Source organism: Erinaceus europaeus, chromosome 19, assembly GCF_950295315.1.
Source record: "Erinaceus europaeus chromosome 19, mEriEur2.1, whole genome shotgun sequence".
NCBI lineage: Eukaryota > Metazoa > Chordata > Mammalia > Eulipotyphla > Erinaceidae > Erinaceus > Erinaceus europaeus.
In genome coordinates this window covers 23277166-23301278 of record NC_080180.1, presented here as the reverse complement: position 1 = coordinate 23301278, position 24113 = coordinate 23277166, and the positions used below count along the sequence as shown (strand labels likewise).

General features: G+C 44.4%; 1 protein-coding gene and 1 non-coding gene across 2 annotated transcripts in view; both read left to right on the top strand.

Moving 5' to 3' along the window:
- Window positions 1-5194: 5194 nt before the first annotated feature.
- TRNAK-UUU (transfer RNA lysine (anticodon UUU)) lies at window positions 5195-5267 on the top strand. The gene has a single exon. It is a non-coding gene; the product is annotated as a tRNA-Lys (tRNA).
- Window positions 5268-21107: 15840 nt separating this feature from the next.
- PIK3C2B (phosphatidylinositol-4-phosphate 3-kinase catalytic subunit type 2 beta) overlaps window positions 21108-24113 on the top strand; it is a 106664-nt gene continuing 103658 nt past the window's right edge. Inside the window, exon 1 of the mRNA XM_060178659.1 lies at window positions 21108-21514. The gene's annotated coding sequence lies outside the window, so the exon portion shown is untranslated. The remainder of the gene's footprint in view (window positions 21515-24113) is intronic.

Genomic DNA, 24113 nt, shown 5'->3' with positions numbered 1-24113 from the left:
AGAGGTCTGTGTGTCTGTCTGTTTTTCCATTCTCTTTCTCTCTCTTCCTCTCCCTCTCTCTCTCTCTTTCTGTGTGTATAGAATAAAAAGAAATTGAGCTAGGAAAAGTGCACATTTAAGGACCCTCAGTTTATTATCCACCATCAGTTTTTTTATTTTTATTGTTATTATTATTATCAGAGAACGTGAGACCTCAGAATCTGAAGCATGGAAGACTTAATGCATAATCATTATGCTGGCTCCCCAGCCCTCCCTGGCACCATTTTTTTTTTTTTTTGCCTCCAGGGTTATTGCTGGGGCTCAGTGCCTGTACTATGAGTCCACTGCTCCTGGAGGCTAATTTTTCCCTTTCGTTGCCCTTGTTGTTTATCATTATTGTTGTTATTAATATTGTTGTTATTGCTGTCACTGTTGTTGGATAGGACAAAGAGAAATGGAGAGAGGAGGGGAAGACAGAGAGGGGGAGAGAAAGATAGACATCTTAGACATGCTTCACCGCCTGTGAAGCGACCACCCCCTCCAACAGCTGGGGAACTGGGGGCTCCAACCGGGATCCTTAGGCGGGTTTTTGTGCTTTGCACCATGTGTGCTTAACCCGCTGCACTAAAGCTCTGCCCCGAATTTGTTTTAATAAACTATTTTATTTTTTATATTTATTTATGTATTCATTTATTTATTTTTTACCACAGCACTGATCAGCTCTGCCTTATGGTGGTATGGGGGATTGAACCTGGGGCTTTGGAGCCTCAGGCATGAGAGCCTCTTTTGCATAATCATTATGCTATCTACCCCAACCCAAAATAAACTACTTTAAATGCACACAAAGTTGTAGAATGGGAGTCGGGCGGTAGCGCAGCGGGTTAAGCGCACGTGGTGCAAAGCACAAGGACCGGCATAAGGATCCTGCTTCGAGCCCCCGGCTCCCCACCTGCAGGGGAGTCGCTTCACAGGCGGTGAAGCAGGCCTGCAGGTGTCTATCTTTCTCTCCCCCTCTCTGTCTTCCCCTCCTCTCTCCATTTCTCTCTGTCCTATCCAACAACGACAACATCAATAACAACAACAGTAATAACTACAACAACAATAAAAAAACAACAAGGGCAGCAAAAGGGGAAAATAAATAAGTAAATATTTTTTTAAAAAGTTGTAGAGTATAATTTCCTTCCCACCCATTATCACTTTTAAGGAGTAATACTTTACTTGACAAAACAAAACAAACAAACAAAGAAAAACAGTTTTCTGCCATCCCACCTCCTAAGGCACCACCTTCCTTAACTACAGAGGGAACCACCATCCTGAGTTTGCTGTTCATTCTGACCATCACCATGTACTGCTCTAGACTGTTGGGGTAATGGAGTGGTGAATAGCTCCCTTACATAGTACACAGTTTTGTCATGTCAGGTTTGAGCCCAGCCCCCAGTACATTGAAGAAAGCTTCAATGTTATGGCCTCATTCTCTCTCCCTGCCTTTCTGCCTTTTCTATCTCTATTTAAACAAACATATAATATTTACATATATACATATAGATGCACATGCATCTATATTTAATTTTATATAAATGGCATCTAGTATATGTATATATATATATGTATTTAGTGCAAGTTGCATTTTTGTTCATCAGTGTAAAGTTCATAAATGTTAAATCATTATTTTTAGTTAATTTTCAATATTGATATTTATTTATTTATTTATTTATTTTTCCAGAGCACTGATCAGCTCTGGCTTATGGTGGTGCCGGGCATTAAACCTGGGACTTCAGAGTCTCAGACATGAGTTTCTTTGCATTACCATTATGCTATCTACCCCCACCTGCTAATTTTCAATATTGTATAGTAATGTTGCATGGTACCAGATTGTTTAATTATATAATGAGCTATATTAATTTCCTAGGGCTGTCCTAACAGAATATCAAAGTGAGTGACTTAAACTACAGGTATTTCTTTCTTCTTTTTTTTAAAGTCTAATTCTCTTTTTAAAAATTTTAAAAAATATTTATTTATTTATTCCCTTTTGTTGCCCTTGTTGTTTTATTGTTGTAGTTACTATTGATGTCATTGTTGTTGGATAGGACAGAGAGAAATGGAGAGAGGAGGGGGAGAGAAAGATAAATACCTGGAGACCTGCTTCACTGCTTGTGAAGCTACTCCCTGAAGGTGGGGAGCCGGGGACTTGAACTGGTATCCTTATGCCGGTCATTGTACTTTGCGCCATGTGTGCTTAACCCGCTACACTACCGCCCAACTCCCCAAATAATTATTTTTTAAATTATGTACTTATTTATTATTGGAGAGAGACAGAAAAATTGAGAGAGGAGGAAAATAAAGGGAGAGACAGAGACACTTACAGCACTGCTTTACCACTCGTGAAGCTTTCCCCCTATAGGTGGGGAATACAGGCTTGAACCTGGGTCCATGTACAACAGGTGCACCACCACCTGGCCCCAAATTATTATTATTATTTTTTAAATATTTTATTTATTAATGAGAAAGAAGGAGAGAGGGAAAGAACCAGACATCACTCTGGTACATGTGCTGCCAGGGACTGAACTCAGGACCTTATGCTTGAGAGTCCAGTGTTTTATCCACTGCGCCACCTCCTGGACCACTATTATTATTTTCTTTATGTTTACATCTTTTTAAAAATTTATTGATTCCTTTTTGTTGCCCTTGTCTTATTATAGTTATTATTGTTGTTGTTATTGATGTTGTTGTTGTTGGTAGGACAGAGAAATGGAAAGAGGAGGGGAAGACAGAGAGGAGGAGAGAAAGACAGACACCTGTAGACCCGCTTCACCACCTGTGAAGTGACTCCCCTGTAGGTGGGGAGCCAGGGGCTCGAACTAGGATCCTTACACGGTTCTTGTGCTTTGCGCCACCTGCGCTTAACCCGCTGCGCTACCGCCCGACTCCCAAAAAACATGTTTTTAAAAAGAGAGAAGCGAAGATGGGAAAAGTTATATATGAAGCATACCTTAAAGGAGGGGGGAGAGAGGGGAGGGCCAGTTAATAGGATAATGGGTTATGCAAATAAACTCGCATACTTGAGGTTCTGAGAGGTCCCAAGTTCAATCCCCTGTACCATTGCAAACAAGAGCTGAGCATGCTCTAGTATTAAAAAAAGTTATTTTGGGGGCTGGGACTGGGGCTGGGGGTGGCTCACTCAAGTTGTCAGGCTCACTTATTGATGTTATAGTGCATGAGGACCTAGGTTCAAGTATCTGTGGCACGGAAGCTTCACAATCGGTGAAGCAAGTACTGCAGGAGTGCCTCTCTCTCTCTCTCTCTCTCTTTCCCTACCTACCCTTTCCACCTGGGTTTCTCTGTTTCTATCCAATAAATTTATAAATAAAGTAGTTTTTAAATGGGGAGTCAAAACAAAAGGGGGATCTGAAGCTCTGAAAACTGAGAGGAGTCCGCTTGAATTGAAATGTTGGAAGACTGGTATCAAATTGCATCACTCTGTTCTTCCTGTATAAATACGCATCAGATTATGGACACTTAGTATGAAAGAATAATGCAAAATAGTTCCTTAGTAATGTTCTATATTTACTCCACATAAAAATGAAACTCTTTGGATGTATTGAGCTAAATAAAGTATATCATTAACATTAATCTCACCGTTTTTTTTTTTTTTATCATCTGCTTCACTGTGAAGCAACCCTCCTTCAGGTGGGGAGCCAGGGGCTTAAACCGGATTCCTTACGCCAGTCCTTATGCTTCGCACCATGTGCGCTTAACCCACTGTGTTAACACCCGACCCCCACTAGCCCAAAATTTTAACAGCTCCCCTGTTGTTTTACTTGCCATATTTAACCAGACATACAGTCTCTGCTTTCTCGGTGATCATACTTCAGTGAAACACATTAAGCCTTCTCTGAAGGCTGGATAGTATCAGAGAATGATGAAAAGAACAAAACGCAGTTTTACATTTTATTCATTAAAGGTTCTAATTATCACATTGTTTGAAAGGATTTACACAGAATATTCACAGACTATCTAGTTGAATTACTTTAAGTATTTTACTTATTTTAAAGAAAGTGAAACAGACCCCAGAGCTCTGGCTTGTACCGGGACCTCAAGGCACTAGAGTCTGTTTACATCCTCTGCCCTTTTTTTTCAGCTTTTCTTCCCCAAAATGCCAGGATAACATTCCTATTTCTATAGGAGAAACCCCTAAAAGCGAAATGGGTGAAGCAGAGAGGCATTCCTAAAGCAGTTAAGAATGGAAGCAAGCGGGAGGCACACCTGCCAAGGGCTTCTCGAGGCCACAAGATGGTAGTGGCCTCAGAGTCCAGGTTAGAAATGGAGTCCCGGCAATGGTGCACCCGGTTAAGTGCACACAGTAAGCAGTGCCAGGTGGTCTGGGAGGTGGAGCAGTGGGTAAAGCACTGGATTCTGCAGCATGAGACTCTTGAATTCAATCCCCAGATTCAGTCTGGTTCTCTTTCTCTTCCAATCTTCCTTTATAAGTTTTTGTTATTATATTTATTTATTTATTTATTTATTTATTTATTTATTGGACAGAGACAGCCAGAAATTCAGAAGGAAGGGGCTGATAAAAAGGAAGAGAGACAGACACCTGCAGCCCTACTTCACCACTGTGAACCGCCCCCCCCCCCCGCAGGTGGGAACCGGGGACTCGAACCTCAGTCCTTAAACTGTAATATCTGCGTTCAACCAGATGCACCACCACCTGGGCCCTCCTCCTATCTTTCTCATTAGTAAAATATTGAAAGGAACAAATGGAAGCACCCACACCAGGATCCGGGTTTGAGCCCTCCCCCCACCGCCTGTTCATGTTTTCCTGACTTCACGGCCCAGTGTTCAGTGACCTCCCCCAGGGTCACTTAAAATGACCAGGACGCCCTCTACGGACCCGCAGAGCAATCTTCCTAGCTCTCTGCGGCGTGCTAAACCACATAATCCAACCCAGTAGTTCCAGAGCAGCAAATTCAAATTCCCCCGCGTCAGACCAAGACACAGCCCCGCAGCCACAGTGAGCAGATGAGGCGGCTGCCGCCCGGCTCGACACAGCTCCTTCTACCCTGGATGCGCAGCCTCATCTCGCCGTTAGGCCTCGGGGCTTCCGGTTGCCGCTTCCCGGCTCACAGGCACAGAACGCTGATGGGAGGACGCAACTACACAAGGCTCCGCCCTCTTATATAAGAAGGCAGGGGCACACTCTCTCGCCGTAGGAGCCCGGATAGCTCAGTCGGTAGAGCATCAGACTTTTAATCTGAGGGTCCAGGGTTCAAGTCCCTGTTCGGGCGATTCTTTGTTTTCTTTTTTTTTCCCGCCCTTCCTTGCTGAATCAAGAAAACGAAATTCATTTCTGTTAGAAAACAGACTGCGAAAGACTCCAGATTCTGACAAGGAAATCGAATAGTTTTACAAAATAACTTTTCTTTCTTTCTTTTTAAAAATTTATTTATTCACAAGAAAGATAGGAGAGAAAAAGAACCAGACATCACTCTGGCACATGTGCTGCCACTGCCAGGGATTGAACTTGGGACCTCATGGTCAAAAATCCAGTGCTTTATTCACTGCACTACTTCCTGGGCCACCAAAATAATTTTTCTTTCTCTGCCTGAGTATTTAACCAACAAACTGATGAACCACATTCAATTTAAAATGAAGCATACAACGTTCCAGTTTTGAAAGCAAATTTGCTCCAGTCACAGAAGCAAAAGCCACAAACTCCTGAATAGGGACTTGAACCCTGTATCTTCAGATCAAGAGTCTGATACTCCACCAACTGAACTATCCAAGGACTCCTCCATTGGGGGACTCTTGTTTATTTGCTATAACTAACAAATTACCTTTTTTTTTTTTTTTTTTTTTTTAAGTACCAGAGCACTGCTCAGCTCTGTTTTATGGTTCTTCTTCTAGCGTTTGCCTAGATGCATTGGATCGACCTTCCCGTGGTGCATCCCGTGAGTACCCATTCATTGGAGAAACTGACCATCCTTCCTAGCCGACTGAATCCACATGGATCCCAGTCACTTTCAAAGCCAGCAACAAGCAGCTCCTGACAGCTTTCAAGCTGTTGGTCCTGCTCTTCGTGTCCTGTTTTATGGTGGTGCAGGGGATTGCATCTGGGACTTTTTTAGAGCCTCAGGCAAGAGACTCTGTGTAACCATTATGCTGCTATCTCCTCTGCCCACAAATCACCTTTGTAAATTAAATTTAGATTATTGTGTTTCTGTTTTTTTTTTCTTTTTTCTTTTCTTTTCTTTTTTTTCTTAACCTGCTGTGCTACTGCCCAACCTCTGGACTGTATATTTTAACAGTAATTTCCATGAGCTTTTAAATAAAGTATTGACTAACATAGGGTTCAAAGACCTAGAGGTCTTTAAAATAAATAAATAAATAAATAACCCAGTCTAACGAACAGCAGTACCAATGTAATGTTTTTCAGAAGGAAGTCTTGGACTGGAGAGATAATTCAGTCTGTTAGAGCATCATCTTGCGTCTGAGGTACCAGAAGCTACAAGTTCAAACCCCTGGCACCATCTTATACCAGATCTGAGCAGTGCTCTGGTTTTTTTTTTTTAATAATTTATTTCTTTATTGGGGAATTAATGTTTTACATTCAACAGTAAATACAATAGTTTGTACATGCATAACATTCCCCAGATTCCCATTTAACAATACAACCCCCACTATGTCATTCATCATCTTTCATGGACCTGTATTCTCCCCACCCACCACCCTTTTTTTTTTTTCAAAATAAGACAAAACAAGCATTTCTTTTCATTCACCACTCATTTAAAACATTTTTCAAATTTAAAATTTTTTGTCCCACTAGGATTTTTGCTGGGGCTTGGTGCCCACACCTGGAGTGATCAAGGGATCAAGGACCACTTTTTTTTTGATAGATATAGAATGAGAGGGAGATGGGGGAGAGAAATATTTTAAATAATAATAATAATAATAAATAAAATTTAGTGTTTCAGGAGGTGGCACAGTGGATAAAGCATTGGATTTTCAACCATGAGGTCCTGAGTTCAATGCCCAGCGCACATGTACCAGAGTGATATCTGGTTCTTTCTCTCTCTCATATCTTTCTCATGAACAATAATTTCTTTAAGAAAAAAGTTTAATTGAGGGTCAGGTGGTAGTGGATCCAGTTAAGCGCACATAGTACTAAGCACAAGGGGCAGGGTTCAAGGCCCCACTTTCTACCTGGGGGGGGGGGGACACTTCACAAGCCGTGAAGCAGGGCTGCAGGTGTCTGTCTCTCTTCTTCTCTATCTCCCCTCCCTTCTCAATTTCTCTGTCTTATCCAATAAAATGGAAAAAATGGCCACCAGGAGCAGTGGGTTCATAGTGCTGGCACTGAGCCCCAGCGATAACTCTGGACGCAATAAAAAAAAAAAAGTTCAATTTAGTTGTCAAATGACTAAATTAATGGTAGTAAATTAACAAAACAGGTCAAGGAACTGAACATTCAAAATGTGGACAGAGTTGTGAACTCTTTTTAATACAATTGTATGGTTTTTACATTTAAGACTTCCTTTTTGTTATTCAGTTGAACCAACATTGCAGTATTTTCCCCCTTTGGTGACAAATACATATCTCTATTCACCACTAGCTGTTAGATAAGCATTCATTTGTACAAGAGCAAAAAAGACATAACTCCTCAATAGGGAGTGATTATAGGAAAATGAAAGTGGCTACTAATAAGTCTGATTTTACATTGTGGAAAGGGAGTTACAAACTGAATTTAGATTTTGAATGGTTGTCTTTCCTCTTGCAGGCAAGTTGTACTTTTCAAGTCAGGCACACAAGGTGAGTTGGTGTTAGTGAGACCTAGTGGGAGCAACATGAAGTAGTAAATGTGAAAAGCTCCAGATCACTCTAGTTTTTCCTAAAATCTAGTTTCATTGGTTCTGATACAGAAGGTTGTGGGACTGAGGGTTACAAAATTTTTAAGTCTGATAAGGGACTTTAATTCTTTTCCTGGGAACTTGGGGTTTCTGAACACAATGAATAACAAAATAACTCAGACTCAGTTGGAAAAATTTCTTTCCTTCAGTTGTCCTATTCTTTTAAAACAAAGACCAGTAAATGATGTGATCCTAAACAGGACTTTTTTTTCCCTTTCACATCTGTAAAATGAGGGAAGCAATTAGATACTCTTATGTAAGATACCGTCAAGTCTAGACTTTTCCATTTAAAAAATTTTTTTTCATTGTAAATAAGATTAAAGAAGCAGTCTAAGGCAGGGGAGATAGAATCCAAAGAGACACTCATGCTTTCTGGCTTTGAAGTCACAGGTTCAATCCCCCACCACACCACAAACCAGAGCTGAGCACTGCTGTGGTTTAAAAAAAAGAAAAGAAAAGAAAGGTAGTCTCAAGAATTTAACAGGAAGGAATAGTTTAACTGAACATTTATCGATGATTTACTATAATTTAGATTGTGTGCTGGGTCTAGAGTCAAAGATATTTAAGACACAACTCCTACTCATAGCCTAGAGGAGAAAAGAGACATACAAGCAAGCAATTTTTACATTAAGTAACAGAGTAAAATTCAAATACAAGAAAATGAGACTAGAGTTACAAGACTTGGAGTTATGAAGTGAAGGCAAGGCCCTTGAGTTTTTAGAGAAAAAAAAATTATGGGGCCATGCGGTGGCGCACCAGGTTAAGCTCACACATTACAGTGCACAAGATCCCAGAATCAAGACCCTGGTCCCCGTCTGTAGGGGGAAAGCTTCACAAGTGGTAAAGTAGGGCTGCAGGTGTCTCTCTGTCTTCCTCTCCTTCTCTGTCTCCCCCACTCCTCTCAATTTCTCTCTATCTCTATCCAATAATAAGTAAAAAAAAATTTTAAACAAGAAAATTTATAATCAAATTTAAACAAGTAACAGCCAGAGATGTGCAGAGATGTTTGCTCATTTAAGTTATTTATTCTTTTTTTTAAAAAAGAATTTATTTATTTATTAATGAGATAAAGAGAGGAGGAGAGAGAGAAAGAGCCAGACATCAGTTTGGTACATATGCTGTCAGGGATTGAACTCAGGACCTCATGTCTGAGAATTCAGTGCCTTATCCACTGTTCCACCTCCTGGACCACTTAGTTATTTATTCTGACATCTGGAACAACTATTGTATTAGGTAAGGAAAAACTTGTGGATTTTAATGAATGAAATGTGCAAATGTATTATACTTAACATTTCAAGAAAGGAGCATGTGGGCTAGGGAAATAGAGATAGCATAGTGGTTATGCAAAAAGATTTTTCTTTTAATTGTATTTATTTATTTTTCCCTTTTGTTGCCCTTGTTGTTTTATTGTTGTTGTTGATGTCGTTCCTGGATAGGACAGAGAGAAATGGAGAGAGGAGGGGAAGACAGGGGGAGAGAAAGATGGGCACCTGCAGACCTGCTTCACTGCCTGTGAAGCGACTCCCCTGCAGGTGGGGAGCCGGGGGCTCGAACCGAGATCCTTACTGCGGTCCTTGCACTTTGCACCACCTGCGCTTAACCCGCTGCGCTACCGCCTGACTTCCCGCTAACAGATTTTTCAAGCCTGAGGCACCAAGTCCCTCACATTCAACCCCCAGCACTACCACAAACCAAGGGAAATGGTAACTCTGAAGGACATGTAAGCGGAGGTTTCAGACTCGAAATAGTTGGTGGGGGTCTTTTTGGCCTACATAGGATAACTTTTATTTTTATTTTATTTTTATTTTTTAAATATTTATTTTATTTATTTATTCCCTTTGTTGCCCTTGTTGTTTTATTGTTGTAGTTATTATTGTTGTTGTCATTGTTGGATAGGACAGAGAGAAATGGAGAGAGGAGGGGAAGACAGAGAGGAGAGAAAGATAGACACCTGCAGACCTGCTTCACCGCCTGCGAAGCGACTCCCCTGCAGGTGGGGAGCCGGGGCTTGAACCGGGATCCTTATGCCGGTCCTTGTGCTTTGCGCCACCTGCGCTTAACCCGCTGTGCTACAGCCCGACTCCCAAATTTTATTTTTTTAAAGATTTCATTTATTTATTAATGAGAAAGATAGGAAGAGAGAGAGAAAGAACCAGACATCACTCTGGGACATGTGCGCCAGGGATTGAACTCAGGACCTCATGCTTGAGAGTCCAATGTTTTATCCACGTGCCACTTCCCAGACCACCAGAGGATAACTCTTTTATAAGCAAAGGACACACTGAATCAAAATTTAGCTTGATAACATTCCAAGGGCTGGCCTGAATGAGTGTGATCTGAAATCTGTGTGGCACTACCAACACTCAAAAGAGCTGTCTCCATCTCAGCATAAAATCTCCTTTCTTCTTCAGTTCACTTCACCTAGAATTCCCACTAGAGGGCAGTGTAAACTCACAGATTGTATAAATGACTCCCTTTCCTGAGTTTTAAGCTTCATTTTCCCATTGATGTTTTCAAAATGCTTTTTTTCTTTATTAGTGATTTAATAATGGTCTACAAGACCATAAGATCACAGGGAAAGGATTCCACTAATTTTTAAAAAAGATTTTATTTATTTATGGGAAAGACAGGCTCCCTGCTCCCCACATACAGGGGGCAAACATCATGAGCTGTGAAGCAGTGCTACAGGTGTCTTTCTTTCTCTCCCTATCTCCCCAGTCCTCTCAATTTCTCTGTCATAGTAAATGATTTTATTATTTATTTATTTATTTATGAGAAAGATAGGAGGCGAGAGAGAAAAAACTAGACATCACTCTGGTACATGTGCTGCCAGGAATTGAACTTGGGATCTCATGCTTGAGAGTCCAGTGCTTTATCTACCGCACTATCTCCTGGACTGCTTAAACGATTTTAGAAAATATTTTGTTTATTTATTGAAACAAGGACATAAGTTGAGAGAGAAGAGGGAGATAGGGAGAGAGAAAGACCTGCAGCTCTGCTTCACTTCTCACAAAGATCCCCTGCAGGTGGGGAATAGGGACTTGAAGCTGGGTCTTTAAGCATGGTAACATCTGCACTCAATCAGGTACACCATCACCTAGCCCCAATAAATATATTTAAAAGAATAGGGCGGAGGAGACAGCATAATGGTTATGCAAACGGCCTCTTATGCCTAAAGACCACAGGTCCCAGGTTCACATCCTTGCACCACCGTAAGCCAGAGCTAAGCAGTGCCTTGGTGAAAATAAATAGGTGCAAACACTGTCTTTCATTTTTTACTTTGAATTAGTTTTACAGATTAACCTTATCCCAGAGCTGAGCAATGCTCTGGTAAAAATCATTGTCATCATCATCTAGAGTCCATGAGATAGCTCACCTGGTCAGTGAGCTTTCTCATGCACTCAACCAAGGCTTCAGCACAGTCCCCACTGCAATGGAGGAAGCTTCAATGCTGTGGTCTCTCTCTCTCTCTCTCTAACATTTACTATTCCTTATTTGATAGACCTGAAACTGAGAGGGAAGGTAGAGATGGAGAGATAGATATACAGGCACCTGCATCCCTGCTTTACCGCCCATGAAGCTTTCCCCATGCAGGTGGGGACTGGGGGCTTGAATCTTGGTCCTTGTGCACTGAAACGTGAGCACTTAACCAGGTGCACCACTATCTACCCCTCCGGTGGTGTCTTTTTCTTTGTCTCTCTATGTGCAAAAGAAGTTGAAGATGGTAGGGAGTTGGACGGTAGCACAACAGGTTAAGCGCAGGTGGCACAAAGTGCAAAGACCGGAGTAAGGATCCCAGTTCGAGCTCCCGGCTCCCCACCTGTAGGGAAGTCCCCTCACAGGCGGTGAAGCAGGTCTGTAGGGTCTATCTCTCCCCGTCTCTGTCTTCCCCTTCTCTCTCCATTTCTCCCTGTCCTATCCAACAACAACAACATCAATAACAATAATAATAATTACAACAATAAAACAACAAAGGCAACAAAAGAGAACAAATAAATAAATATTTTTTAAAAAGTTGAAGATGGGTCCTGATATTGGGGCAGCTTGGAACTTTCCTACTCATGACCACAGAATGTGAGTTGGGGATGCAGAGATCACATAGGCTCCTAAGCTGAATATGGGCCCCAGATCACATCAAATAGATGGGGTTTACAGTCAACAATATTTACACACCTTTCCCATCTTAGGGAGATACTCTCTTCCCTGATCCAGCTTTCTGGTCCTTTTTCCAGCCATGACATCATCTCCCCAGACAATAACTTGAATCCACCGGTATAACACATTTCAGGTTCAGGGAAAAAAAAAAAGTGTAGTCACAGGCCCTTTGGAATATAACTAAAATATGCCTACTAGCTATTTACAAAACGGATACCCCCCAATTATTCATCTGCACTATTCCAGTTTTTAGGTTCATGATTGGTCAACAACTTTTTTGGCTTTATATGTTAACTCTCTTTTCAGCCACCAGGTTCCAGATGCTACCATGATGCCAACCAGATTTCCCGAGATAGACAATCCCACCAATGTGTCCTGGAACCCCACTTCCCCAGAGCCTCACCCCACTAGGGAAAGTGAGAGACAGGCTGGGAATATGGATCTACCTGTCAACACCTATGTTCAGTGGGGAAGCAATTACAGAAGCCAGACCTTCCACCTTCTGCATCCCACAATGCCCTTGGGTCCATGCTCGCAGAGGGATAAAGAAAAGGAAAGCTATCAGGGGAGGGGGTGGGATACGGAGATCTGGTGGTGGGAATTGTGGGGAGTTGTACCCCTCTTATCCTGTGTTTCCTTTTTATAAATTAAAAAAAAAAGTTGACCTAAGATGGTGAAGCTGTGGTGAAAACAACAACAAAAATCCAAGTAGCGGGAGTCAGGCGGTAGCGCAGCGGGTTAAGCGCAGGTGGCGCAAAGCGCTAGGACCGGCATAAAGATCCCGGTTCGAACCCTGGCTCCCCACCTGCAGGGGAGTCGCTTCACAGGCGGTGAAGCAGGTCTGTAGGTGTCTGTCTTTCTCTCCCCCTCTGTCTTCCCCTCCTCTCTCCATTTCTCTCTGTCCTATCCAAAAACAATGACAGCAATGACAACAACAGTAACTACAACAATAAAAAAAAAGGGCAACAAAAGGAAATAAATAAATATATATAAAAAAAAATCCAAGTAGCTTCCAGGTGTATCTGGACACATTTAGGAGCTCCAAGGAAGATTTCCTGGGAAACTAGTAGTAGGTTGTATTGACTTGCAGTGACAAAGTACCACAAAGATTTAAACAACTTGAGATCTATTGATCAGAGGCCCGACATAGATTTCATTGCTTAAAATCAAGGCAGCAGCAGGACTGTGTTCCTTTTGAAGTTCTAGGAGCTTCTCAAATTCCTTGCTTTGTAAACCTCCATCCTCCAGCTTCAAAACTAGCAAAATTGTATCACTTTTACTATTGCTCCTTCACTGCCTCTCCCTCAAGCTCAAGATGGGAAAGGTGTTCCACTTTTTAAAATAAGAGCCCCTGCTCCCCACCTGCAGGGGAGTGGCTTCACAGGTGGAGAAGCAGGTCTATAGGTGTCTGTCTTTCTCTCCCCGTCTTCCCCTCCTCTCTCCATTTCTCTCTGTCCTATCCAACAACGATGACATCAACAATAATAACTACAACAATAAAAACAACAGGGGCAACAAAAAGGAAATAAATAAATATTAAAAAATTAATTTTTTTAATTTATTAATGAGAAAGCTAGAAGAGAGAGAAAGAACCAGACATCACTCTGGCACATGTGCTGCTGGGGATCAAACTCAGGACCTCATGCTTGAGAGTCTAATCCTTTATCCACTGCACCACCTCCCAGACCACCCACTTGGTTTTTTTTTTATTATTATTATTGATTTAATCATGATCGACAACAAGACCATTGAATAAAAGAGATACAATTCCACACAATTCCCACCACCAGAATTCCACTTTCCATACCCTCCCCTCCACTGGAAGCTTTCCTATTCTTTATCCCTCTGGGAGTTATGGACTCCAGATCATTATGGAGTGCAGAAGGTGGAATGTCTGGCTTCTATAATTACATCTCCACTGGACATGGGCATTGGCAGGTCCATCCATACTCCCAGACTGTCTCTATCTTTCCCTAGTGGGGTAGGGCTCTAGAGAGGTGGGGTTCCGGGATACTTTGGAAAGGTCGTCTGCCCAGGGAAGTCAGGTTGGCATCACGGTAACAACTATAACTTGGTGGCTAAAAAGCATTAAGATATAAAGCAGAACAATGACTTCCGTTTATTATCCCCTAAAACCCACTTCTGTTCCTGGTTTCGCTCTCTTTTCTCTCCCTGGAGAAGGGCTGGCGTGCAGAGCGGGAGGTGGCCATTGCGGTTTGGTGCCACATGGCCTAACCTGCTATGTTCACACCGGACTCTGGGGCGTTCCCGCATCAGTAAAGAATTGAATTCCTGAAAAAAAAAAAGATATAAAGCAGAACAAATTGTTCAATAATCAGGAACCCAAAGGTAAGAATAGAGTAGATGAGATTTGGGGTCTCCATTTTAGAAAAATCTAGGAAGTCTATTTCAGGTATACTCCAAGGGGCCCATGACTAATTTTTGCCTGAGCCTGACAGCTAACATACAGGTGGGCTAAAGGTATTGTCTGGGGAGATGGTGTCAGAGTTGGAAATACAAAGGAAAACTGGATCAGGGACGAGAGTAGCTCCCAAATCTGGGAAAAGTGTATAAATACCATTAATTGTAAACCTCATCTATCTGTGGCCCATATTAAGTACAGGAGCCTGTGTAACCTCTGCATCCCTGGAGATCTGAACAGGTGTTCCACTTTTAAAGACCCATGTGATGAGACTGGACTCACCTGGGTAATCCAGGCTCATCTCTGCATCTCAATGTCCTTAACCACGCCCACAAACCCTTCTTTTTTTTTTTCTTCAAATACTTATTTATTCCCTTTTGTTGCCCTTGTTGTTTTATTGTTGTAGTTATTACTGTCGTTGTCACATCATTGTTGGATAGGACAGAGAGAAATGGAGAGAGGAGAAGACAGAGAGGGGGAGAGAAAGATAGACACCTGCAGGCCTGCTTCACGGCTTGTGAAACGACTCACCTGCAGGTGGGGAGCCGGGGACTCTAACTGGGATCCTTATACTGGTCCTTGTGCTTAGCACCACCTATGCTTAATCCACTGTGCTACCACCTGACTCCCCCCAACAAAACCCTTCTACCATATATTCACAGGGGGGAGTTGAGGAGATCTGGAGGCCAGTATTCTCCCTACTATTTAGAAAGACAGCTATAGGAAGAGAAGGGTGATAGAGATGGGATGAAGACCCTTCCAGGCAGTGAGAGAAGCTTTTGGAAAGACTCACAGATGAGAATTGTGTGTGTCCTAGGAACTGAAGGCAGCTGGTTAAGGCCAAAGCATGGTGATTGCATCAGAACCCAGGAGGAAATTTTTCACTCCACACACATTTATTGAATTTGTACTATACACACCACATGGTGATGCTATTCTGGGGATGCAAAGATGAGTGTGACAGTCTCTGTCCTATTTTAAAACTGTTAACAGTAGAGGCTCACAGTAAGCAGGGCACTGGGCTTGCATGCATGAGGTCTAAGTTAAAGTCACATATGTCAGAGTGATACTTTGGCTCTCCCTCCAGCCCTCCTCCCTTCCCCACCATACATAAATACATGTTAAAAAAAAACTTTTAAATTATTCTTTTTTCTTTTTCAGTTTTAGCCCTTAATTATCAGCTCTGGCTTATGGCAATGCAAGGGATCGAACCTGAGACTTTGGATCCACAGGCATGAAAAGCCCTTTGCATAACCATTATCTGTCTCCGGCACCTGATTTTTTTCTCTTTTTTTTAGTTCAAACTTTACCGACTGCACCACCTCTTAGGTTGCTGGCCTTTAAGTTTGAAAGCCTAATTTCTATTTTTAAAATTATTTTATTATTTATTTATATTCATTTTTACCAGAGTGCTGCTCAGTTCTGCCTTATGATGATGCTGGCAGTTGAACCGGGGACCTCAAAGCCTCAGGCATGGAAGTTTTGTTGCATAACTACTATGCTGTGTCCCCAGCCCCAAAACATGATTTTTTAAATTGCCATCTATGAGTAAACTCATGAATAAAAACAAAATAGAAAGAAAAAAAATGGAGAGACCTTTCTTTCTGAGGCTAGAATAAAAAGCAAGAAGCAAATTCTGAGAGGCCTTGACAGCTTGGAAGAGTTTGATCTTTGTCTGAGGCTTACACAGAGTCATCCATCAGTTCATTTGACAAAAATTTCTTAAGCATGTGCTATATGCCAAGCATTGCTCTAGGCTCTGGAAATTCAGTGATATAAATATCAAAGTAAAACAAACAAATGTCCACCTGCCCCAATGGAGCTTACATGTCAGTGGAATTGTTTGCCTTGTAAAGCTCACTCTGGGGATCCAGCAATGGTGCACTCTAGTGAAGTGTATTGTTACAATACTCAAGAATCTGGGTTCAAGCCCCCAACCCCTATCTGCAGGGGAATGATGATGCAGTGTTGAAGTTGTCTCTCTGTGTATCTCTTCCTCCCCCCCACTCCATTTCTCTCTCTCTGATAAATAAAACATTGAACAGAAAAAAGAAAACTCACTCTGGTCATGCTAGGGAAGGGATGTTTAGAGGGGAGCAAGACTTAGGGTAGCCCAGTGCCTGAAACCTCCTTCAGAGCCCACAGATTTCCCTCTGCTTCATATTCCTCCTTGGGCACCTCCTCTTCTGTCAAGAACCTCCTTTTCCCTTTATGAGTCAGCTGTACCAACCCCCAATTTAACATTCTACACCTGGGCTTGAGGGCGGGCGAGGAAGGTGGAAGAAGGTGATGAAGAATGTTCAGGCTGTCGCGTTTGTGTGTTAGAATCCCCAACCCTTGCAGCCTTCTTGCCTCTGGTTACAAGTGCAGTTTCTTTCTCTAAGGAGCTGTCACTCCAGTTCCTTTCACAGACTGTTTTTAACCTTAACCACTCAAATCCTCAGCCTATCTCTACCCCCTCTGTCTCAGCAGATTGCTTAGAGACAGTCACATAGCAACAGGCCTCTCAACCTTTTTTTTAATTAAAGATTTATTTATTAATCAGTTTGTGGGAGGGAGGGAGGGAGGGAGAGAGACAGAGACAGAGAGAAGAAACCAGAGCATCACTCTGGCATATACAATACTGAGGGCCGAACTCGGAACATGAATGCCTTTTTTCTACTGCCCCATCTCTCAGGCTGCTCCTCTCAATTTATTTATTTATTTGATAGGACAGAGAAAAATGGAGATGAAATGGAAGACACCTGCAGCACTGCTTCACTTGTGAAACACTCTTCCTGCACGTGGGAACTGCAGGTTTGAATCTGGGTCCTTGCACATGCGCTCAACCAGCTGTGCCCCTGCCCCGTCCCCCACCCTCAATTTCTTTTAATTTTTTAATACTTATTTATTCCCTTTTATTGCCCTTGTTGTTTTTGTTGTTGTAGTTATTATTGTTGTTGTTGATGTCGTTGTTGTTGAATAGGACAGAGAGAAATGGAGAGAGAAGACAGAGAGGAGGAGAAAAAGATAGACACCTGCAGACCTGCTTCACCACCTGTGAAGCGACTCCCCTGCAGGTGGGGAGCCAGGGGCTCAAACCAGGATCCTTATGCTGGTCTTGCACTTTGCGCCATGTGTGCTTAACCTTCTGCACTATTGCCCGACTCCCCTCCACCCTCAATTTCTACCCTACCAGTTGACAGATGCAACGGCTGTGTACTTTTTCCTCTTTTATCTCTTTTTAATCAGACACTGCTGGCTTATGGTGGAACATAAGTCCCAGTGAATTGAACCCGGGACTTTGGAACCTCAGGCTTGAGAGTTTCTTTGCATGACCATTATGCTATCTCCCCCACCTAGCATGAAATTTTTTTGCACCTCCATTTCTTTTTTAAAAATATTTTATTTATTTATTTTAATGAGAGATACAGAGAGAGGGGAGAGAGACCAGAGCATTGCTCAGTTATGGCTTATGGTGGTGCTGGGGATTGAACCTGAGACCCTGGAGCCTCAGGCATGAAAGTCTTTTTGCATAACCATTATGCTGTCTCCTCAACCCTTCTCCATTTCTTTTGCAGATCTCTTTCTTCTGCTGTCTGCCCACCTGAGAGACTTTCCACAGGCCCATGGCCACACCTTGACTGTGGAATTAGAGTCACCAATCCACTGTCTTCCAGACTCCCCCACCTAAAGAGGCCACAGACACCACAAACCCAACAAATCCAAGATTAAACTCATGATCAATCCCCAACATCTGTGTGAATAGCACCACCTGCCATCATTCCTTAGGGCAATGGTGGGAGGAATTCCCAGCTTCCTCTTTCCCTGATTCTTCGTGCTCAACACTCTCAACATTACTGATCAGACTTCCTAACTCTCTCAGACATTTGTCCTTTTCTTCCCATTCCACTGTGTCTGTCTTTGGTACGGACTCCCTCAGTTTTGCACTATTACTGGAGCTGGGGGCTCCTTGTCCAGCTCCCAGTCCAGACAACTAATCTGTGTCAGGTTCTGGCAGGAAGCAAATGGTATGTATACTCCAATTTGGGAAGTTAAAATAAACAAATACTAGCTGCCTTGTAGGTGGCGCAGTGGGTAAAATTTTGGATTCAGGTATGAGTGTCTGAGTTTAATTCCTAGCATCACATGTGCCAGAGTGATGGTCTGATTCTCTCTCACAAACAAATGTCTTTAAAATATTACTCAATTAAAAAATTCAAAATATAGTCAATTTATAAAAAGTTGTCAGAGTCTAGAAAAACATAAAAAACTGTGCAGTAGCCTGAGGTCAGCAGTAAGGCAATTTCCACCCCTGTCCTGAAATGTCCAGGAGATGGTGCAGTGGATAAAACACTGAAACTTTCTCCACCTGCAGGGGGGTTGCTTCACAGGCGGTGAAGCAGTTCTGCAGCTGTCTATCTTTCTCTCCCCCTCTGGGATCCTTACGCTGGTCTTTGTGCTTCGAACCACTTGCACTTAACCCATTGCGCTACCGCCCAACTCCCAATTCTAAGCTTTTGAGCATGTTCTGGTTTCTTTTAGAACAAGACTTTCTCGGAAAGGCCTCTGATTGATCCTCAACCCAGCTACCCAGGCCTACCGACTTCCTGTTGGTGGTCTACTTCTGGCTGAATGACCAGCAGCTTCCTGCTGCTGGTCTCTAAACTGATGCCAGGCACAGAGTAAGTTGTCATAAATACCTGAACAAGGCCAGTTGTGAGGGAGTTAGTGAGTGAGCATGTTCTTGATCAGTGTGGCTCTTCAGGATCAAGAATAGGATCACAGACACTTTCTGCATACCGAGTGGGCTGCTGGCAGTATTAGAATGATTCATGTGCCTTCTCCCCTTTCATCTTCATGCTTCACACAGCTGTGAGTGCAGGTGTTGCTCCTCAGAGAGTGAAGTTGTTCACACACAGTGTCACAAGACAGTGGGCAGAAGGGACAAATAGTCTAGGTCTCAGGACCCCCCACCTCATCCAGGGTGCTTGCACTTGAGGGGCTTCTGCATTTGCCCAAAACAGTATCCCAAGAAATCCACCTTTTGACCTTGCTTTTTTACAGTTTCCTCCAATAAGTAAGACTTCCTCTGCTTTTATCCTCCCCACCAAGAGCTATCTTTCCACTGCACTCTAGAATCTCTCTCAATTCTAGAATTCTTTTTTTTAAATTTTATTATTGGATAGAGACAGATAAATTGAGAGGGATGGTTCACCATTCCTGAAGCTTTCCCCCCTGTAGGTGGGGACTAGGGGCTTGAACCTATGTTCTTGAGCACTGTAATGTGCGCACTTAACCAGATGTACCACTGCCTGGCCCCTCTAGAATTCTTTAAACAATTTTTTCTTTAAAGATTCCTTTTTTATTTTACGTATTTTATTTGATAGGACACAGAGAGAAATTGAGAAAGGAAGGGAAGATGGAAAGAGAAAGACACCTGCAGTGCTGCAGGCGGGGCCTGGGGGCTTGAACTCCAGTCCTTGTGCATGATAATGTGTGTGCTCAATGGGGAGCATCACCACCCAGCCCCCAAATTCTAGAATTCTGTGGATGCAAGAATTCTCTTTGGGTTTGTTATAAAGTTTCATATTAATGAAGACATTTAAAAAGACCTGGCTTCTTAATGTTTTTTTTTCTTGTATAAACACTGGTGAATCCCAAACAAACTGGAATAGGGGCATCTTAACAAATGCTTCTTGGAGACCAGTGAAGGAAATGGTTGGCAGCCGTTACCATGGGAACCATGGGCCAGGGGACTGGACACTTGCAGAGGGTGAGGCTGAGAACCATGTCTGGATCCCCACAATCTGACAAGAAAGGAAAATAAAGAAAAAGAAAAAAATAATGATGGAGAAGAAAGAAAGAAAAGGAAAGAATTCTGGGGGAAATGAACTTTGAGATTTGAGATCCTGGTAATTATGCAAACCCAATGCAAATGAGGAGTTGGCCAACTATTGGTTTCTTCTGGGTGGAGCCTTCTAGAGGCCAATGCTCAGAGAAAAGTGCTTAGAGCCTAATTATTAGATGATTTAAGTTACCCAGAAAGGGGGGTTTCTTGGGCCAGGCGGTGGTGTATCTATCCATTTGAGCCTTCTTGTTAGCATGTTTATGGACCTGGGTTCAAGCCTCCCGTCCCCACCTGCAGGGGGGGAAGTTTCATAAGCAGTGAAACAGTGCTGCAGGTGTCTCTCGCCTTGCCCTCTCAATTTCTCTGCTCTATCAAGTAAGTATTTTTTTAAAACTTAAAAAAAAAGTTCTTTCTCTCCCACCCTCAGTCCCCAGTTAGTTTGGCATGGGAGGTGCTGCCTGCCGTCCCCTTCTAAAAGGTTGTTCTCTGGGGTTCAGGTCAGACTAGGGCGCTTGGGAACAGACCAGAGACAGCATTCCCCATACTCCCCTTCCCCCTCGAGGTAGCTAGCCGCTTTGTGTAGATGGGCGCAATCACTCAAACACAAGCAACCCCCTAGACGCTGTCATTTCCCGCAAGATGCATGACTTGGCTTTCATGCGCCACGGAGCCCAGGGGTTCCGGCAGGTCAAAGCAAAGACCATTGGCAAAACCCCTTGCCCAACTGGGAAGCGGAAAGCTGGGCGGGGAGGGCGGCGCGGAACAGAGGGAAGGGGAGGGGAGAGGCGGGAGAGGTGGAGCGCTGCGGGGGTTGTGGTCCGCCCCGCCCCGCCCCGCCCCGCCCCACTTGCTGGCTCGCTGCTTGCTGCTCGCTCGCAGGGGCAGGTTCAACGCGGCGGGCGGGAGCGGGCGCCGGGTGGCTGCGGGCGCCGGCGGGCCGCGGCGCAGTGGCGTGGCCGTGCAGTGCGCCGGGCGTCCGGGAGATGGCTTCCCCGCTCTCGCCCGCGGCCCCCGCTATTGTCTCGCCCGGGGTGGCCTGACTGCTGGCTCGCGCGCGCTCGCCCGAGGGACTCGTCTCCCGCCTCCCTCCCGCCGCCTGGCTGCGCCCGGGAGACCTGGGCTCGGCAGCGGCCACCTCGCGCGGTCCGGAGCCGCCGGGAGCCGAGACTCGCTGAGCCCCGGGCGCGTCGGGGCTGACCCTGGAGCCCGCGCCGAGCACAGGTAGGACGCGCAGCCTGCGTGGAGCCCGGGCGCCGGCGCTGCAGATTGCTCGCGCCCCGGGGGGAGCGGGGGTCGGGGGTCTCTAACTGCAACACGGCAGCAGCCGACGTGCAACAATGGGAGCCCCCGAGGTCCTCGGGGGCAGGCGGAGACGCCCGGGAACTGCAGCGCGGAGCAGGTTGCAGACTCCCCCTCCCCCAGCCGAGCAGTTTCGGGGCTCCTTGAGTCCCTGGGCACCCCTTCCCTACGTCTGTCCTTCTAGGCACACTTTCTGGTTCCCGGCTGCGAGGCGATCTGAAAAGCAGCCGGGGGTTGGGGTTGGTTTGTTTAAGAATTGCAGGCAAACCTGCTGGGGGTGGGGGTGGCGCGGCGGTGCTCGCTCTCGTTGTGGGTGAAAAGTCAGCATCTGGCCTGGGAATATCAGTGTTTTCAGGCCGAGGGTGGCAGATTTGGCTTCTCCCTTATAAGGATACTGCAGCAGCTGGAGAAGGCTCGGGTGAGGGTCCCTCGGGCCTGAGTTCCTTGGGTCCTCCGGGGAGGCCCCACTCTGCTGGTCTTTTACTGGCCTCTCATTTTCGACTCACGAAAGCTTTGGCTTTGATGTTGGGGAGCAGTCACAGCAGCAGGAAGTCCAAGGGAGGTTGCCAGACTGGGGTGCGGTTGGAACCCAGGAGACTGGCAGGCTCCTGGGCTATGGAAAGGGGCCACGAAATGCACACGTCCTACTTGTTTGAGGGGTGTGTGTGTGCGTCTACTCTCCAGCCTTCAGGGTCATTCTTCTCTTCCTCCATCTTCATCCCCATTTGGGGGTCTTTGTGACTTCCCTGCCCCAGTAACACCAAGCATGCCTGGGATGGAATATCTATTGTCTTCAGCTGTTCTTATCCCAGCTCCCCCATTCTCCTCAATTTCTTTGGGGGGGGGGTGTTGGATACTGGGCTGGCTGGTCCCAGCGTGGCAGCACATTCCTTAGTTACCCAGGTTCTCAGAAGTGGGTCAACTCTGCCCCACCTCTCTCTCTCTCTCTCTCTCTCTCTCTCTCTCTCACTCTCTACTACCTGACTGGGATGTAGCCAAGCAGATGTAAGCAATTTGCACTGGATTCCTCCCATTTCAGTCTCTGAATGAAAACTTTACTGCACTAGGCCCAGGAAAGATATGGAAAGAGAAATGGTCCAGGGGGTGGCAGACCTCGTTTCCAAAGACTCCTCCTTCCCCAGCTCTAGCAAATATCCCAGAGAGAGAGAGAGAGAGAGGATGGAATTGCAACGCTCTTCATCTGGGACTGTGTCCATGGAAAAATGAAGTAGAGGCACATTTTATAGCTCTGCTTGGCAGTGTGTGTCTAAGGAGATGGGTTTGAGCTGAAACCCCAGGCTGGCACTGTGGCTGATTCTCCTCTGGCCTTTGGGTAAGTTTAAGGTTTGAGTTCCATGCTTTGGAGTTTATTGCAGAGTGTGAGCGGCTGTGTGGTGTGTGTGTGTGTGTACCTGCAACAGATCAAGCTCTCAGCCCTGTTTCCAGAAGGGAACTTGTCTCATTTTCCTTCTTCCTGGCACACTGCCTGTAAGCCTGTAAGGGAAGCCCAAAGGGTGTGTTGGCAAGAGGAAGGCTGTTTATTGGTTTTTGTTTTTTTTTTGGCTTTTTTCCTGGGGTGCTCCTTTGAGATTGTCCAGTGACCTGGGATTGACTTTACCTAGTATCCTTCAGCAGATAACCCCTCACCTTGGTCCACCGGGGGTCTTGTACATTGCAGGTATCTTCAGCTTGGGACAGCACTGTCCAGAGAAGCAGGGAGGAAAGCAAGGGATCTGTATTCCCTTTGGGTTTCTGCAACTCTACACTTCATCCTTGATCTGCTCCCAGGCCACAAACATGATAATGTGAGTGGCAGAGTAAATGATGACTACTTTCACTGTCAGGAGACCTGGTTTTAAGTCTTGGTATGACTTACTTCCTAGCTGTGTGAGTATACACATTGTAAACCCACTTATGCCTTATTTGCAAATTTGTAAAATGGGGAAGACACACCATGGCTCACAGGATTGTTTTAAAGATGAAACACATTTTTTTTTTTTTTTACCACGAATTGACTAAAACCATGTCTTCAAAAGCACTCTGAGAACTATAGAGTCCTATACAAATGTTGGTCATTCATCTAGAGTCTGGTCTCTGTGACAAAGGCTGGAGAGCTGATGGGGATGGGGAAGGGGTGGAAGGGAAGAAATATGAAGTAGAGGATGTTCTGGAGACTTTTTTTTTCTTTTTCTGGTTAAGGGAATAGTTATGTGGCAATAATAAGGCAACTGTCCTAGGGCGTTTCTCTTTAAATAGGGTTGGCAGGATGGGAACTGGGAGAGGAGGAAAGGTTATTTAATGCTAGTTGGAGGGGATTGGGAAAGGACATATAGCCTCCAAAGGCTGTCTACTGTTCCTACTGTTCACGGAGAGGTTAGAGCTGAGTTGGCAGATAATATAATAGCTAACACTTAACTGATCACAGCCAGTTGGTAATTGACAGAGGAGGGATTTGAAGCAGGCCACTTCACTCCAGGCCTTGGGCACATAACCTTGATTCCATCATTAGGGAGACATTAGA